The 18,015-nt window shown below is 40.7% G+C and overlaps 1 protein-coding gene across 2 annotated transcripts in view; it reads left to right on the top strand.

Annotated features, from left to right (window-relative positions):
* Positions 1-18,015, top strand: part of NLGN1 (neuroligin 1) — a 737,944-nt gene that overhangs the window by 92,073 nt on the left and 627,856 nt on the right. The window lies entirely within an intron of this gene.

The raw sequence follows: 18,015 nt of genomic DNA, 5'->3' as shown, positions 1-18,015 counted from the left end.
CCCACAGTCTGATCTTTTAAACAGGAGATGCAAAGGGCAAATATCTCGGACCTTTCACATCTGAAACTGTAGAGATTTTAAAACTGATGCGAGGTTCCTCTATTATTTGTCCACATTAAGGACTATACAAATAGCCATCAAAGCCATCCCCAAAAAGGGGAACAACCAGAATTTTCAGGCACTGGAAACCTTCCATGATGGAAATGCATGGTTCCACCAGCTGTGGCATTATTTATACAATTGTTAAAGCAGGGAAGAATTTCTAACATCCTTTCTAGAAAGGAGGGGAGAATAAGAAAAGGGAAAAAACTGGAGAAATTATTTTACACCAGCTAAAGATGTGTTCTGATTCATCTTTGTCAGTATGTATAAAAGACACGGTTGTCTCTATTTGTGTGAAAGAGTGTATTTTGGCTTCTTGCTGGGCATTACTTATTTTTGCATTGGTTTATTGGCTGTGTAATTATCCTACCATTTTCAGTACAGAGAGCTATGATCTCGTGGCAAAAACTGGAAGCCTAGGAAAGAACAGTGGGACATTATTATTGTACAGTATCTTTATTCATGATCCTTTTTTAAAAAAAAAATGCAGTTTACCCCAGACATGTTTTTTTCCGATATAAAAAAAAACTGCAAGAAACCTTGTTTAAGCAACATTTATCTACAATTTCCTTGTTTGGGACTTTGTGGGGGCATTTCTGCAAAGGAGAGAGATTCAAGACAACCACCATCTCTTTGCTATAATATCACAGAAACGATGACATGCTGGATAGTAAATTAAGTTACAATCTTTGCGGCTGAGAATGGTGTTTATTTTATTTACAAAATTGTCTGAGTCAGCGTTGTATTCTGACACATTTCGCCTTAATGTCCCCGATATATGCAACCACAGAGAGCGTTTACCCATTTCTTTTAAATATGATCAATGCAGATATTCTTCAGCTGCAAATTCGTCCAGCGCTATAAGTTAATAATAAGTGCATTTCCCAGATGTCAGTCCACTTAAGGTGCAGCATTGCTTTCTCTGTTTAACAATGGGTGATGCAGCGGCCAAAACTGTATTTCAGCTCTCAGTGCTATGGGGCCCTCATCAATTTTGCAGAATGTCAACATCATGGCTTCTGCCCTAATTAATATATAGCACATTAATGTCCCCCCCCCTGGCCTCAAAAATATCTATATATGAAAAGTTGTGCCGCGTGCTTTTTGAGCCAGTCTTTAAATTCCTTGTGAAGCAGAACTCCTTTCTGCTGATACCAAATACCTATCTCTCATACTTGCTGACTTCACTTCAGTTTTAACATGGCTGTAAACAGGAATTAGAGCAGAGATGGAATGCTCACCGTTTTCAGGATTTAGGAGATTCTGCTGATAATAGCATCCTGGGTTCTCAGTTGTGGGGTGGGCAGAGAGTGAGGGGCATAATCTAAGTCTACCAGCATTTCTCAGTCAAAACTTTGAAAAAGAAGTGCTGTCAGTTATACTGTGAGATTTAGCAAAGTTGTAGTCAGTACCCATTTATGCTTGCCTGGCCTTCAAAGGTTCTGTGCATTTTCTCTGAGTCATATTGTGTGTGTTGGGGAGGGCTCAGTCTGTCTCCTTCACTGTCTTCCCCTCCCCAGTTTTCTCTGCTTTCCCCATTTCCCTCAGTTTCAGCCTTCTCTAATGGAAACAAACAAACACAACTATGTGTAAGATTGCCAGGTCCCACAGGGCAAGCTGGCACATCAAGGAATTCCTGTTCCTCTCAGAACTCCAGATGGAAAGGCAAACTTCAGGGTAGGCAGTCCTTGAAGGAAAGAAATATACATTTTACTGTATTGTGGTAGCTTCAAAGTCTGGGTAGCGATCTTCTCCCCATTGCCAGCTTGTTGCAAGGGCTCTCTGGCTTGGCAAAATGTTAACAAAATATTTGTTTCAGAGTAAGTGCAGGAAACCCACATTTTCTGTCCCACTCTCTCTTGTGCATACATGTACATGTGTGTGCGCGCACAATATTTTATAGTTGTTACACAAATGGCCAGGCTTTTGTAGCTTCACAAGAATCTGAAAGGCTCCCCCTTTTTCTTTTATTTTGGCCCTGCAGTATAACAGAAAGTAAGATTGCTGACTTGGCAGAACTAATGTGATTGCTTTTGGGAATATGGTGTATGTGGAGGACAAGGAACCCCCTTTCATCTTCACTTGAGACCTCCTCAATCTATGGAGTTTTTGCAGCCTTGCATACTGCCTTTAATAGGTTTGGCCAGGAGGGACTTTTCTGGTGATTGTCAATAAATCCAGCACTAACCAATAGTTCGTTCCTGTGTCTGATTTAGAAGACAATCCTCCCTCTCTACTACATGTCTTTTTCCCCTTTGTTGAGGTCTGTTGCTAAAGACAGTCATGTTTGTCAATTGGCTCTTGATGTCTAAGTCAATGAAACATTTAAAAACTCTTTCTACTATTAATTTCTCAGAGTGAATTTTTGAGACTACAAGGGCCATTTGATGAGGAAGGGGATGGACTTCTCTGAGGAACATGAATGAAATTCTGTGCTGTGAATCCCCACACTTCTGCTGCGCAGCTAGAGGGATTTAACCCAACAAGTCAAAACTCTGCAACAGAATCCCGTCCCATTCTGCAATTAAATGTGTTTCAAAAGCCACCATTTATATGAAAAGGGACTTTTAAAAACCTAATTAGTGGGTGGAAAGGATTTTATGCACAATGCACAAATAAGGTTAGCCTTTGTCCCCCCAACCACACCCCCAGCTTGGAAATACTATTTTTGGGACTTCAGCTCCCAGGATTCTGTCACTAGCATGACCAATTTTGGTTTCTAGGATTCCCTACCTTTGCCTGGAAAGTCTTTTGGAGTTTCTGTTGGCACAAGTAGAAGGTTTTAAAAAACCTAATTATGGTATTTGCAGGGGGGGGGGGATTACATAGGAACAAAACCAGAGACACGTTTTAACCTAATCATGGGTTTCAACCACAGCTAAGCACCTCCATTTTAAGTTTCAAAACTGGCAGGAAGGGAGGCAGCCCAATCGGTCAGCCATGCCTCAAAAGGAATTTGTGGCCAGATCAGGTGATAACTTTACTGAGACACCTTCACCCATGATATGACATTTTCCACTTCCAGTACACCTCTCCAAACTTGGTTATAGTACTGCAGTGTGCAAGTCAGACATCACACCTGTGTGGATCCAGATTCTGTCTTTTGCCAGGTCAGCAGCGTTTCATTCCCTAAGAGTTCCGAGTCGAGACCTGAGGTGCTGAGTGTTAGACTGAGCGTTCAGCCTGGAGGCAGGCAGTGCATCACAGCCTCTCCCAATTTGAAGAGACCGTTGGCCAGCAGGCCGAGGCAAAGAGGAAGTCACAAAAGCAACAAAACCAGGGAGCTGGACAGGGGACAGATTGGATTTGTCTTCAGTGTGGAAGGGATTGTCACTCTCAAATTGGCCTTCTCAGCCACACTAGATGCTGTTCCAAGTCCTCCATACAGAGCACGTTACCATAGTCTTTTGAGACTGAAGGATGCCTATGTGCCCCAGCATGCATGTGTGTGTGTGTGTGTGTGTGTGTGTGTGTGTGTGTGTAAGAATGAGTGAGCTGTATTATTTACATAGGAGAACATGTGTAATGATTCAGATTGTGTCTACTGTCTACTATCAGCCAGGATAGTAGATTAGGATTGCTTAGTTAACATCATCAGGAGAGGGCTTTCTCTCGGTCCCACTGCCTTCACAGGTGCAGCTGATGGGAGAGAGGCTTCTCTGTTCTTGCTCCCAGACATTGGAACTCCCTCCCACAGAAGGCCAGGCTGGCCCCATCTTTGCTGTTCCTCAAACAGGCAAAAACCCCACTCTTCAGGCAAACTTTCCCTCAGTGACTGGCCACCTGAATGGCATTTTAAATGGATTGTTGTACCTTATTCCTTTGAATGTGTTTTGGTGTTGCTAATGTTCCTTCATGTGATATTTGTTTGATCCTTTTATACTTGTATACTCATCGTTGTTAGTGTGAAATACTGTCTTTTAACGATGTAAGTCACCTTGGGTCCTTTTTAAGGAGAAAGGTGGGGTAAAAGTATTTTAAATAAATAAATAATAAATAAAATAGAGTGTTAACTGCCAGAGATGAGAAAAATTATGAGGCTTATCTGTTGATAAGTTAGTTTCTTCAGCTAGGACAGTCTGCTGCTAAGGATGTCTACTTCTAACAGCAAGGAAGATGTTAGGAAACTGATAAGTGTCTGATATGAAACTGTAGTAAGAAGTATGTCAAGCACAAACCAAATCTGTATCAAGTCAAATATTCAATTCCCGTTAGTTTATTCTTCCATGTACAGTATTTTAAAGTAAAGGTTCTTAAAGTTTACCATGACTGACTGATTGTTCTTTTATCTGCTGGTACACAGAGATATATAACAAGGAGAATCATGTCTTCATAGTGATACCACAAGTGGATTTGTGCTGGCATTGTTTCTTTAAAAAAAATAATAATCAAGGTGGTAACTTGGCCATCTAACTTGGCCCAAATTGATGGTTGTATATTTGTTGGAGCTGTGACTCGGTTTAGAAAAAGAATTCCATCCATGCTCAGAGGTCCTTCACTCTATTCACATCTGTTTCTTTACCGAAGAGGTATAGCCACAGATTGGAGAGCAGATGCTAAATAGATATTGTCAAAGGAGGAAGGAAAGCTGCGAGACTCACATTACCAGCAAAAGTTCAGCTTCCCTTTACTTACTGTGGTAGCAGCAGAAGTCATTTGCCTTTCAGCATCTCTTCTGCATACATTTATCTCCTAGACTGAGGGAAAGGCAGTTCTAGCTAGCAGGCCTAAACTGTCCCACCAAGGAACATGGCCCAACAAGCAATCATCATCCTAGAACTCCACAGCTGAAAGGGACCCTATGGATCATGGAGTCTAGCCCCTATCAAGGAAACATAGTAGGGGATCAAACTCCCAACATCTGGCTCTGTAGCCAGATGCCTAAGCCGCCGAGCGATCCAGCAGTTCTCTTCCTTTCAACCCCATTGCATCTGCTCTATAGGAAGTGAAAGAGAAAAATCCTCACTGTCATCACTAATGAAACAGGGACAGTATTCATATTACTGTTCTCATTGTTTGTTTACTTATTTATTTGCTTGCTTGCTTACTTTATTTATTTATGTAGTTGTTTAGTCATTAAGTCATGTCTAACTTCAAGCTTAAACTGAAGAAAGTACGGAAAATGGGGGTCCCATCTTTCTTTGATGTCAGTTCTAGAAGGTTGTGTAAGTCTTCATAGAATTTGTCAATTTCAGCCTCTTTGGTGGGTTTTTTTTTTGTTTTTTTTTTTTGGTAAATTTGCTGGATGATCTTTTTCCAAGTCCTTAATAGGGTTCTTCTTATCATATGTGAGTTGAAACTTTTCTGCTCTTTATCTTTTTTGTACCATAGAAAAGCATGCCAACATAACTATAAATCATGTTCTTTCAACTTGATTAGTCTTTCATTATCTAAAGTTTTCCATTCCTTTATCCAGATGAATACACAGGCTCTATAATAAAATATCCAGTCTGGGGGAGACCAAAACCTGCTCTTTGTTTGGCATCTTGCATTGCTTTGATTTTAATTCTTGGTTTTCTACCTTGCCACACAAATCTCATGATTATCTTGTTAAGTCCTTGGAAAAAATGACTGTTTTAATATTATGGGAATTGTCTGAAATAAAAATAAAATTCTAGGTACAATATTCATTTTGATGGTTGCTATTCTTTCCATCAACGATAGCTGTAATTTGTCCCATCTCACCAAGCTATTCTGTATCTCTTTAATCAACTTCATATACCGTAATTGTCTTTGAATAATGTACTAGTTTTCTTTGTGATTTGGATCCCTAAGCATCTCTTCTTGAAAGTTAGTCCTTTCTATTAATTTCTGTCATTCTTGATCTCTCATATTTTTAACTAGCATTTTTGTTTTGTTTTGGTTTATTTTCATTCCTGCTGTATCACCAAAATTCATCAGCATCTCCATCAGGTCTTCAGTTGAATCCTTTGGATCCTCCAGTATAATAACTAGATCATCTGCAAAATCTTGGAGCTTAAAAGCATGACCTCTTACTTTCAGTCCTTTTATTTCCTTTTTATCTCTAATTTGCTCAGTTAACATTTCTAGAGTAAGAATGAATAGTAATGAGGTTCAAGTATCTTCCTGAACCTCTGTGAGTGGTGACCCACTTACAGTACATGCTAAATGATAGTAGTCCCCTGCATTACTGAACCACCCCCAAAATACCAATTTTTAAAACTGAAAGTAGATACAGTGGGGTCTTGACTTGAGAACTTAATCCATATTGGAAGGCGGTTCTCAAGTCAAAAAGTTTGCAGGTCGAATCTGCATTTCCCATAGGAATGCATTGAAAACCATTTGATCCGTATCTGCTCTTTTCTGTCCATAGAAACTAATGGAAAGCTGCTATTCCGCCTTCGACCACTAGAGGGGGATATTTTGTTTCTTTTTTTCTTAGGTCAAGAAAGGTTCAGGGAAGGCAGGGAAAATACAGTCCAGGCAGTACAGTACCAGGCAGTCTGAAGACTGTCTCCCAATCCACTCTCTAAACGCTGGGAGGAGTGAGGAAGCAGACAGGCACCCTTTTCACTGGCCAACAGTTAACTAAAAGTTCAAATTTTGCACTTTCCCTGCCTCCCACGTGGGTTTTTTTCAGTTCTTAACTCAAATCTAAGTATGTAAGTCAAGTCAATATTTTCCAATGAGAGTGGTTCTTAAGTCAAAATGTTCTTAACTCGAGCCGTTCTTAAGTCAAGACCCCACTGTATCTAGTCATTTCTACTTCCTTTTTTTTTTTTTTTTTTTTTTTGCATTTTGAGGGGATTTTTGGAGGTCTGCTTATCCCCTGTAAAGGGTCTGAAAGGCAGATAATTGGCCCCTGAACCTGCTCGGTTGTCCATCTGTGGGTTATGATGAAATCTGAAGGCAGTGCATATACTAATAAAACCAGTACTGGATTAGGCATTCTGTTCCTAGCAAGAGACTTGCAATACTGGGTAGACGCAAGGTTCACAAATGCTTTTGCATGCCAAATTGTGCAACCCCCATTGTGTGCCCTTTATAGAAAAGGCATTCCCTAAAGTGGTCCCCTTTCCAGGCATGTAGGGAATTCTAAGTACCTGACCACTCACATTTGTGGCATTGGGGGAACGCAGCTGGATGTGGAGATAATTTACATAATCCCCCAGTTTCAAAGGAAAGATTCCTTTGAAAATGAAACATTCAATTGACTATGGGCCCACCACAAGCTGCATTGTTGGCAGAGCCAAAGTGAACTTAAGAAAATGGGGGGGTTTGCACCCACCTAATCCTTTGTGAGTGTGGAAAAGAACAGAAAGCTTTGTGTCGTTGTCAGTGTACTCTATGCCCCTCAACATGTAGCATGGAAGACTTGACGCTAGCTGCTTCAGATGCTCTTGATGTTACCCATTATTATGCAATAATTATTTGATATATTTATTAATTGAATTGTATGGTTGTGTTTCTGATGAGATCAAAGAAAGAAGAAATATATAGAAGGAGTAGAAACATGCAAGTATTCATCTTGAGGGTAGCAAGTGAGGGCAGACATTTTCAGGTTTGAAATCATGCTGAAAGAGGTGTTATTAGCATAGCTGGACAACATTTGGTATGAAGAAGGGCTTTACATGTTAGGGAGATAAAAATACACAGCTTCCAATGTGAATACTGCCATTCTGGAACCATCCTTTAAAGAAGCAGTGTATCACATGCTGAGTTATATAAACTCTTAAAAACATAAGCCCTATTTCAAACGATGTTAAACTGTGATTTGTATAAGAAACATCAGGAAAAGGCCACATGGTTGTGGAAACAATACAAATGCAGGAGCAGGTGATGCTTTTAATCGACCATTAGGAATATAAAATTAAAAACAAAACAAAAACACGAACCAAGCAGTGAGTTTTTGATGATGAATCATCTTCTTCAAGGCTGTGCATCAAGTTCTTGTGGGCAGTTCCAAATTTAGGTGCTGTTTTTGTATGGTTCAAGGATGGACACATCCAGTGCTTGTGGACATGGATCCTCCTGCTGTGTCTTGCCTCCCTGAGCAAAAGTCTTTCTACCCCTCTTTTTCTAAACTAGAAGCGATTGTGAATTCACTTCTTTAAATTAAAAACTATTGAAACATTTAAGACAGCGGGCCCCAACGTTTTTTAGGACCGTGGACTGGTTGGGGGGAACAGGCTCTGTGGGGGGGTGCAGCCCCGTGCTCATGGGGGGTGTCACACACCCCTGCATGAGTGGTGGCACACCCCAGCGCAAGTTGAACACGTGCCCCATGAGTGTGACATGCCCCTGTGTGAATGTGACATGCCCACTGTGCAGGAGTGGGGTGGGTGGGTGGCAGAGATCTGTCTCTGCAGCCCAGTTCTGGCAAGCCCACAGACCGGGACCGAGCCACAGACCGGGGGTTGGGGACCCCAGATTTTAGGTATTTTCTACTCCCTATGCAGTGTGCTTTGGGGATTATTTACCTTTTGGGGGGGGCTAAACTAACTTGGCTGGGCAGTAGGGAAAGAGTACTCCTTGCTGTCTTGGACAGTGACATATTTTGAGCCAACTCTGTGCAGATAGCAACTCCTATCATCCTGAAACATTCCTTGTACTAACTAATGAACAGGAAGCAGATGGGCATGGCAAGCCAAAATGTCTAGATCGGGGCGACTGGTGACTCTGGGTTGATGGAGGGAGGTGAATCCACTCCAGGCTCTTATCTGAAGTATACAGAAGCTCTCCAAGGTGATGAACGATTCCCCAAAATAGGTTCAGCACCATGGATAGTCTATGTAATGTTCAAATGAAAACGCATGCTGTATTCATCACCCCTCTGAGCCCATAGTCATCAGCTGCCCCTGTTCTGGAGGTTGCCCGACTAGGAAGGTGACCACCTGAGCACTGTTGCCTGTCAGAATTGGCAGTCTTGGCAAGAAATCCCAATGAATGGAAGAAGCCAAATTTGTAGGAAGCCCTAAAGCTGTTTACCCTTGGAAACAAGTGAAGCACCATCTCTTGTCTCCTGACTGGCAGCCCTCTTTGCAATGAGAAGAAATTATAGGAAAGCATTCATATAAATCTTCAGTTGTCATCCCTGCAATGGGACAAGTGTGGCACCCATTTCAGCTAAGTAGCTGTTTTCTATACCATCATAGAGAGCATGGGGAGGTGCTGTTGAATTTCAGGAGCTAATCTCTTCAAAGTGCAGGTAAGCAACTCCATAATTTGTATTCTCAAAGATGATTTAGTGGAGCGGCACAGCCAAAAGCACCAAAGATCCCTGATGGGAAAGAGATAAGCAACATGCCTTAAATACAATCTTCTCACAGGGCCTTAGTGTTAATAGGATATTTTGTAGGAATCTCATTAGATTGTAACTAGAATTTACATATTGAACAATACAGGAGCTAAATCTTTCCTTAGGGAGAAAAGTGATAGGTACAGTTGACTCCTTGCAGATTTAAAATACACCCTGGAAATTGCTTTATTTATTTATTTGTTAGATTAGCTGAGTTCACCTCTTCTCATAGATTATATTGTGTTCCATTCATGTTCAAGATCAACAGAAACTCATTCCTTGCGTTCAAAAGGCCAAATTGAGCTTCAGAGTAGACTTGTTTATTCATTCAATTTCTTATTTACATTTCTTTGTCAAATTTCTACTCTGCCCTTGGTAGAAGAAAAAAGAAAAACAGAGGAAGGTGGGAAAGAGGAAGCATGATGTAGTTTTCAAATGAATTCATCACAGTCCATTTTAACAATGGAAACTGCATGGCCACTCTAACCTAGGGGATGTTTTGCCCCACTTTCTCTGATACAGTGGTGCCTCGCTTAATGATTACCTCATTAAACGACGAAACTGCTTGACGATGAAGTTTTTGCAATCACTTTTGCAATCGCAAAATGATATTTAGATAGGGAAATTTTGCTTGACGATGATCGGTTCCCTGCTTCGGGAACCAATTTTTCACTAGATGACGATTTTTAAACAGCTGATTGGCGGCTCTAAAATGGCCACCCACTGTGCAAAATGGCTCCCCACTGTGTTTTAGGATGTATTCCTCGCTTTACAAGCGCCAAAAATGGCTGCCCCTATGGAGTATCTTCGCTGGACGCTGAGGCATTTAGCCCATTGGAATGCATTGAACCCGTTTCAATGCATTTCAATGGGCTTGTTCGTTTCGCTTGACAAGGATTTCGCTTAACAGCGATTTCAGTGAAACGAATTATCCTCATCAAGAGAAGCACCACTGTATTACCCTTCTTTGAGTACTAATTTTGTTTATTCAGGAAGGATACTATGTTCCTTCATAGGTAAACACACCCCTTCTTCTCTAATCTTATCCACTCAATCCTCATACTTCCTAAGTTGATGGGAAAAACTGGAAGGATATTTTACTCCTGTTTTCTTGCAGGTGAGTATCTAGGTATAATGTATTACTTTCCTGTGGGTTCAAGGTCAGGACTCTCACTCAGCTTCCAGGCCTCCATGGTTCCTGTCCTCACATCAATGCATAGACCTTGTCCGTCTCTATCCAGAGGCTGGATAGCATCACAGCTATCCTGAATTTAGATGCAGCAGTTTTAAACAACGTTGTGTTGAAGCCAGACCAGTCTCCCAAGTTTTTCAGCCAATACATACTTATTCTTCCTGGTCTTCTGTCCCCATTTAATTTCCCTTGAATGATCATCTGTAACTATCTCTAGTTTTCATTTTTCATTACTTGGCCCAAGAATTCTAGCTTTCTACATTTTATGTGTTTTGCAATTTCCTGGTCCTTATTAATTCACTTTTTTCAAAGGACAACTTCCAGTTTCCCCAAGAAGCTCTTATCTTCCTGTGATAAATCCATATTTCAAACTTTTCTTCTAACCTTCTAACTTTTTCATAGTGGTGCAGATTTTGTAGACTGTTAGAATCTCCATTCATTAGTTCAAAAATGCTCTAGAATATTCAGCAGGAAGCTCAACAAGTAGAGAACGGAAACTATGCAAAACTCCACTAAGTAAAATAAAAACAATTGATGAATTTATTTTTGAAGGCTTTCACGGCTGGGATCTGATGGTTGTTGTAGGTTTTTTTTGGCTGTTTGGCCGTGTTCTGAAGGTTTATCTGCTTCTTCCTAACGTTTCAACAGGCTCTGTTGCTGGCATCTTCAGAGGACAGGAGTTAGAACTCTGTCTGTATTTTGGTGTAGTGTGTGGGATAGTTGAGTATTTATAGCTGTGGGATCAGCTTTTTGTCCTTTTCCAGGGGATTGGGTGATTATGGTAATCCGGGTGTTTTTTGTTATGGGTTTATTGTTGTGGTAAAGGGGGGAGATGATCTGTCACTGTAATTGATGGGTGTCATTAGCTGGTCTTTTTTGTGCAGTGATCACCAGTCCCTTGTGGCTGGGTAGAGTTCATTGACCTTTTGCAGGCTGTATTTTTCATTGCTAGGAGCCAGGCTTTGTTGAGTTTTAGACTTTCTTCTTTTTTGTTGAAGCTGTGCTGGTGTTTGTGGATTTCAATGGCTTCCCTGTGCAGTCTAATATAATGATTGCTGGTGTTATCCAGTAGTTCTGTGTTTTGAAATAGAATTTCATTTCCAGCTTTTTTCAGGGCATGTTCAGCTACTGCTGATTTTTCTAGTTCTTTTAATCTGCAGTGTCTCTCATGTTCTTTTTTTATGGATCACCATAATCACCCAAAAACCATCAGAACACGGCCAAACAACCTGAAAAACCTACAACAACCAATTGATGAATTAATTGGAAAAAAGTTGCTCATCTGTTCTATTGCAGCCCTTTGTAGTATTCAATACATCACATTGGGAATCTGTAAAGAAGAGTGAGGTTGGTATTATTTGCCACTGACCATGCTCGATTTCCAGTCTCTCCTCTTCATCTAACAGTAACATTAAATTGTAATCATTCTTGCTGGTTCTGATGCTCAGTGATGGTCACCATATTGCACTGAACGTACCAGATTGTAACTGATTTCAGACACAAAGCAGGACTTGCTCTGGTTAGCTTTGTTTTATTTCTATGCTGCCTTTCTTCCAATTATGGGACCCTTAATTTGGATGGGAGACCACCAGACAATACCAGGGATCTCCAGATGGGGCTAAGAACAATCCTTCCAGAAATCCAGTTTGAGTGGACAAGACTAGAAGGACCAATGACATAAGCTTCACTGTAAGGCAACTTCCTAAATTCCTTTGTGTGTCATTGCTTTGGCCAACAAAATGGCACAATCATGTACCACAGGATGGCATTAGCAGACTTTGGTAATATTGAGGCTGCCAGGGATATATGCAGGGGGAGCCTAAGTGGGGGTGAAGAACAAACTAGCCCAGTGCCAACTGAGCACGTTCAGTGGCCATAAAATGCTGACAACTGGTTGAGGGGGAATGACATGGAGTAACAGCTTGGATGGCAGGATTCAACATAGCAGCATTTAACTAGCTATAATCTATTTATGTATTGCTTTCCTAGAACATAGTACTAAAAAGCAATGTGCAACAACAATCTCACCCCAGCAATCACAAACACACTCATAAAAACCAAGTGTTAGAGATTTTTATGAATTTTGATGTGAACTTACTTGGTCTGCATCTCCCAGACAAAGATACTAATCAGAATTTAGATACCCAGCCACTAGCTTTTGCACTTCCTGAATCCTCTTCCCATGCAGTTCCTGACTGAAAAAAAGTAAATAGATAAATAAAATGTTTGGAAATGCATAGCTTGAGGGGGAAAATATGTTATGAATTATGCATTTAAATGCAAATTTCTGTGCAGATTTTTAAAATAAAAATCTTGCGGAATAACGTGGAAGCAGAATGGGACAATCATATGGATAAACATACATGAAAGTGACATAAAGAGAAATTGATTCACTCTTCTTTGCTAAATGCTAAAAATGCACCGAGGAAATGAGTCACAATCACGGTTTCCATTAAATTCCATCTCAGTTCAGGACCTTTTGTTGTGGAGGGACGAGAGCTCACAAGGACAAACCATTGGGCAGGGCAAGTCCTGCAAAACAGCCACCAGAGGTTGTTGGAGAACCAAGCGGGGTGTTCAAGGCTGACTGCTAAGCAACACCTAAGTTAGCTGCCTTCAAGGTATACACTCCCATTCCTAGAATTGAAATGAGGTCTAATTACCAGCCCTGTCAGCTTTTATACTTGGAACAAGGGTGAGCACAATTTTGTTCTTTACCTTAGGCAATGAAATGTCTTGGGTCAACCCTCATACAAGCACCTTTCAACTAGCAGCTGCCAGCCACTAGTACCTCGATTTTCACAACAGAATGAGGATGGGGTGGATTCTTTCTGGATTGATAGTGGAGCTTCAACTGCTGCTTTGACAAAGCCAGTGAACAAAAAGAAACAATCAACTGGAATGGTAATGTATGCATGTATGTACGTCTCTCTAGCTACATACCTACAGATATTTAGATACAATTATTGAATTTATTAGCATTTCAATTGTTAATATTTAGTTAAGTATTACATATTTGGACATAGCTCTGTGGGTTGGAGCACCTGGCAGTGCAGGCAGGGGTCATGAGTTCAAATGCCCACCAAACCTCCTGGAAGAGGGCCAGCCAAGATCACCTGGCTGGAACATATGTGGCTGATGGGGTTGACGTTCCTGCCACCTATGTGACTTTGGATAAACTGCACAGAAGAAGGAGCTGGTAAACTATTCTCTGCATTGCTGACCGCTCAGCAGCTGAGCAGGAAGACTTATCATCCCACCTCCTTGCTGGATTGGTCAGCAGCATCGGCAGGCGGGGAAGTGCCAGACAGGCTACTTCCACAATTGGTGTGATAGGGATGCTGCTGGCCATGTATGCTGCACGACAACCCATAAGTGGATGGGCTGGTTGGGGTCAGGCGGGTAGGACCGGACTTCCCTGCCTCCTGTGTTCATGATATTTATATTCGTACCCCCAGGGATATGAATAAGAATATCTCATCTTTAACATACATACATATGTGTGTATAAGAAAATCAGGTATGAGATCAGTACTCAGGACTTTCAATAGATACAGCTAATATATTATTTACATTTTGCTCATCTTCAGCAAAACCAAGTTGCCAATATTTCCAATGTTGTTTGGATATTCAAAACACCAAAGCATAAAATAAATGGCCCTGTTGCCTGGGTAGCTGGCAATCCGAAATAAGCCTGATTAAGGAAGCCATGATATTTTATACATTTCTGAGTTCTTAAGCTCCTACATTATATTGTTGGTAGCATAACACTTGAGCCAGAGCTAACAGCATTTAAAATGTGTAGGTTTTTTTTAAACATTACTTATCACCTTATCTGCATATAGATTCTGTACATTGAGGCAGAATAGAGAGCAGAAACCGTACTTTATTTTTAAAATTCTCACTGAAGGACAAAGCTGGGTGGTTACTCTATTACTGCCCCCCCCCCCAATACTTCCAAAAGCTTTCCTAGCTGATTCTAAGACCTTTTCCTAGCCTGAGGAAAATAACAAGGGATTAACCTTACCTGACCATGACTCAGGCTGTGTTCAGACAGGGAAACAGATTGCATTTTTTTTTTGTACTTCATTGTATCTCACTTCAGTTTAGTTTATATAATGAACATGTGCTGATGGAAAACCACATAAATGGAATTTTAATACTTGTGCTTATTAATAGTACTGTAACATAGTGAAACTGACCTGTGAATAAATGTGTAGGAGGTTGTACTATTACTTTGCAAATCTATGCCCTTCAAATTCAGAATTTTAAAAATATTAATTCTGCATACCTAGAATTCTATTATAGTCAATATGAATTATTATATACTCATTATTTCCCTCTTTTAAAAACCACAAATAGGCAAAACATTTTTAAAGGACTTCCCTGCTGCTGCCCAAGCTGACAGTCTGAGTGCTGATGCCATCCGTGTCCTTCTCTGGTGCACTGGTTGAAAAATGCCTTCTACACTCTTCTCTGACCCTTTACCCTGCCTAGATTTCACAAAGGTATCACTGGAATATGTCTGAGGTTCACTCATATCTGTCCCACCTTGGACCAGAGGCTTCTCTACTATCTCCTTGGCAGATACACACACACACACTGCCTGCTACTCTTTCATAGTACCAGTTGTTGTTGTTTAGTCGTTAAGTCGTGTCCAACTCTTCGTGACCCCATTGACCAGAGCACACCAGGCCCTCCTGTCTTCCACTGCCTCCTGGAGTTTGGTCAAATTCATGCTGGTAGCTTTGATGACACATAGTACCAGTACAGGGCCCATAACTGCAAATGTAGGTCTCCTTCTCCTCTACCTAGCCTCTGCAGCCTTCTGCACGTGTCTACTTCTACCATATCCACATTTCACACTGCTTGAAGACTCTATCCAAAGAAGAGAAGGATCTTCTACAGCAGAACACAAACAAGACTTAGTAATTGCTCTTGCTCGCTCCAAATCTTATTTCCCTCACTGATATAACCCAAAGTGGGCTAAACCTAATATAATGTTGATTTATAACATATTAATCTATAAATCTATTCATCCTAAAACTTAATTCTAACTCTGTTAAATAGACAATATGCAATGAGATGTAGCAAATGTATGTAAGTTGCGGGTTCAGAAAATAATACAGAGAAAACTGTTGCAGTGCAGGCTTGCACCAAAGCATATTGTAACATCATGTGCTCAAGTGATTCATGAGCAGCTATTCCCACCTTTCAGTTGGAAGGAAATGGAGATGGGAACTTTGTGCTTCTTATGAAGCAGTGCACTGCAGGTAGTGCTGAGTTCCATCTCCCTCTCCCCAGGCTGCCTGGTCCACTTACGGGGCTCTGCATGCTGCTGGGGTCCTTCTTTGGCAGCAGCGCTCCAATCCAATCACGAGTCCAGCCAGCCTTTCCCTGCCTCCTCAGGCAGCCAACCACTCTGGTGAGGAGACAGGATGGGGAGTCTTTCTACACAGCCAATGAGTGGTTGGCTGCCTGCGGAGGTAAGGAATGGCTGGAATATAAGGAATTATTATTACAGATATTTGGAACTATCAAATTCACATTCAGATATATTCAGAACTATCCAAATATGGCATTATTTAAAAATGTCTGAATCGAAATGCACATCCTCAGTTAGAAGCAATATGTTATAAGACGATACACCAGTTTTTATCCTCAAAAATGATTACAAGTAACATGAAGAGATAGCTATCCATCTTTTTCCATTCTTGAAATTAAGGAGGCAGAAAACAGAATGTAGACACAGCTCAATTGTAGATCACCTGCTATGCATGACTCTTGATGAAGCTGTGGTTTAAACTGCTGCAGCTAATAGGATTCTAGCCCCTGGGTTGGGAAAGACTTCCACTTGTGTGTTGAGGGAACTGCTGCTAGACCATAGAGACCAGTAAGCTAGATAGAACCGTAGTTGGCCTGCAGGTCATGCAGCTTTGTATGTTCAAAGCCAAGATATGAAATTGAATGGCAAGATGAACTGAAGGGTGTATTGTCAAATATTTATGCAGTGCTTCTCCAGTCGGAAAAGCTTGTAAAATGAGAATGCAGTTACATGAGAGAAAAATGAAAAAAGGCTGAGAAGGCAGATTTCTCTTACAATCATGTAAGAAAGGTGGGAGAGTTTCACTTTGTGATGACAATCAAAAATCCCTTTAACTCTCTGACAATAGAAAACAACTTGAGTGTACTAATTTGATAACTGAGGTCAAATGTACCCCAAGAAAGGCATACAAATAAAATATCTGGTGGTGTTTCTGAGAGGAGGAATTGTAGCTGTGCTTGTCTCAGGAAAAACAATAGCAAAAAGTCTTGTACTTTGAAAACTGACAAGTTCTATGTAGCTACCTGAAGGACCTTATCTTCCCATATGAGCCTTCTTGGCATATAAGATTGTCAGGGGAAGGCCTCCTCTGTCTCACTGTCAGCATAGGCATGGTTGATGGGACATTGTGAGCTGCCTTAGGTGCCCTTATTGGGAGAAAGGCAGCTTGTAAATAAAACAAACAAACAAATGCAACTAAGTTTTCATTCAATTGAACTCTCATCACTGAAGCCTGTGAAAGCATATGCCAAATAAAAGCTGTTAGCTTTAAGGTTCTGCAAGGCCTTGTTGTTTTATCTGGAAGATGCTATACATTGCAAACAACAATAATAATAAAAGAAATGCTTTGTTACTGAAGACTACCTTGCTGCATTAAAACCCTTTAATGTAAGTCTGCAGTATGACAGTTATTTGTCAAGGTTAATGGATCATCAAATGCAAATATATGAATATTCTTCAATGAATTGACGGATCGATGTGTCAATTCAAACTCTGGGAGGCAGTGGAAGACAGGAGGGCCTGGCGTGCTCTGGCCCATGGGGTCAGGAAGAGTCAGACATAACAATTAAACAACAACAAAAGCGTGCTGGAAGCATCGCATCTTCCTAAAGATGCTGTGAGATTACTCCAAGTTCATATACTTTGCATCTAGTTATTAACTTCGAATAATACTTTTTTTACTACAATCTCCAGAATCTCTCAGCTAGTATACAGGATTCTGTGAGATGTACTTCGAGAAAAAGGGATATCACCAAGTTGTGTTTCAATCACAGAGGGTATAAAGCTGCATCTTCTTTGCCATGGCACCCATTCTACAATGTTCTGTCTTTAAGAGATGAACATGCACTTTTTGTTACATGATTTGTAGCAGGAAATTGAAGTATTTGAAACTGAAAAGATGTTTTTTGTATTTTGCTGATTATGCAAAGGTGTTTGAACAGCTCTGGTGGTGGATGCAATGTTACCAACACACACACACACACACAGAGATAATAGTGCATTTATTTTCTTCATGGCCAAATCATTGAAAAAGTGCTGAAGAAGTTGTGTGTGTGTGTGTGTGTGTGTGTGTGTGTGTTTGTGTGTATCTGTGACAGAAGGAAAATTAGAGTTTGAAATCTTAATTATGAGAAGAGCT

This window comes from Pogona vitticeps, chromosome 3 (assembly GCF_051106095.1).
Source record: "Pogona vitticeps strain Pit_001003342236 chromosome 3, PviZW2.1, whole genome shotgun sequence".
Taxonomy (NCBI): Eukaryota; Metazoa; Chordata; class Lepidosauria; order Squamata; family Agamidae; genus Pogona; species Pogona vitticeps.
Note: the sequence above shows the minus strand (reverse complement) of the source record. Positions and strands in the feature narration are given on the sequence as shown.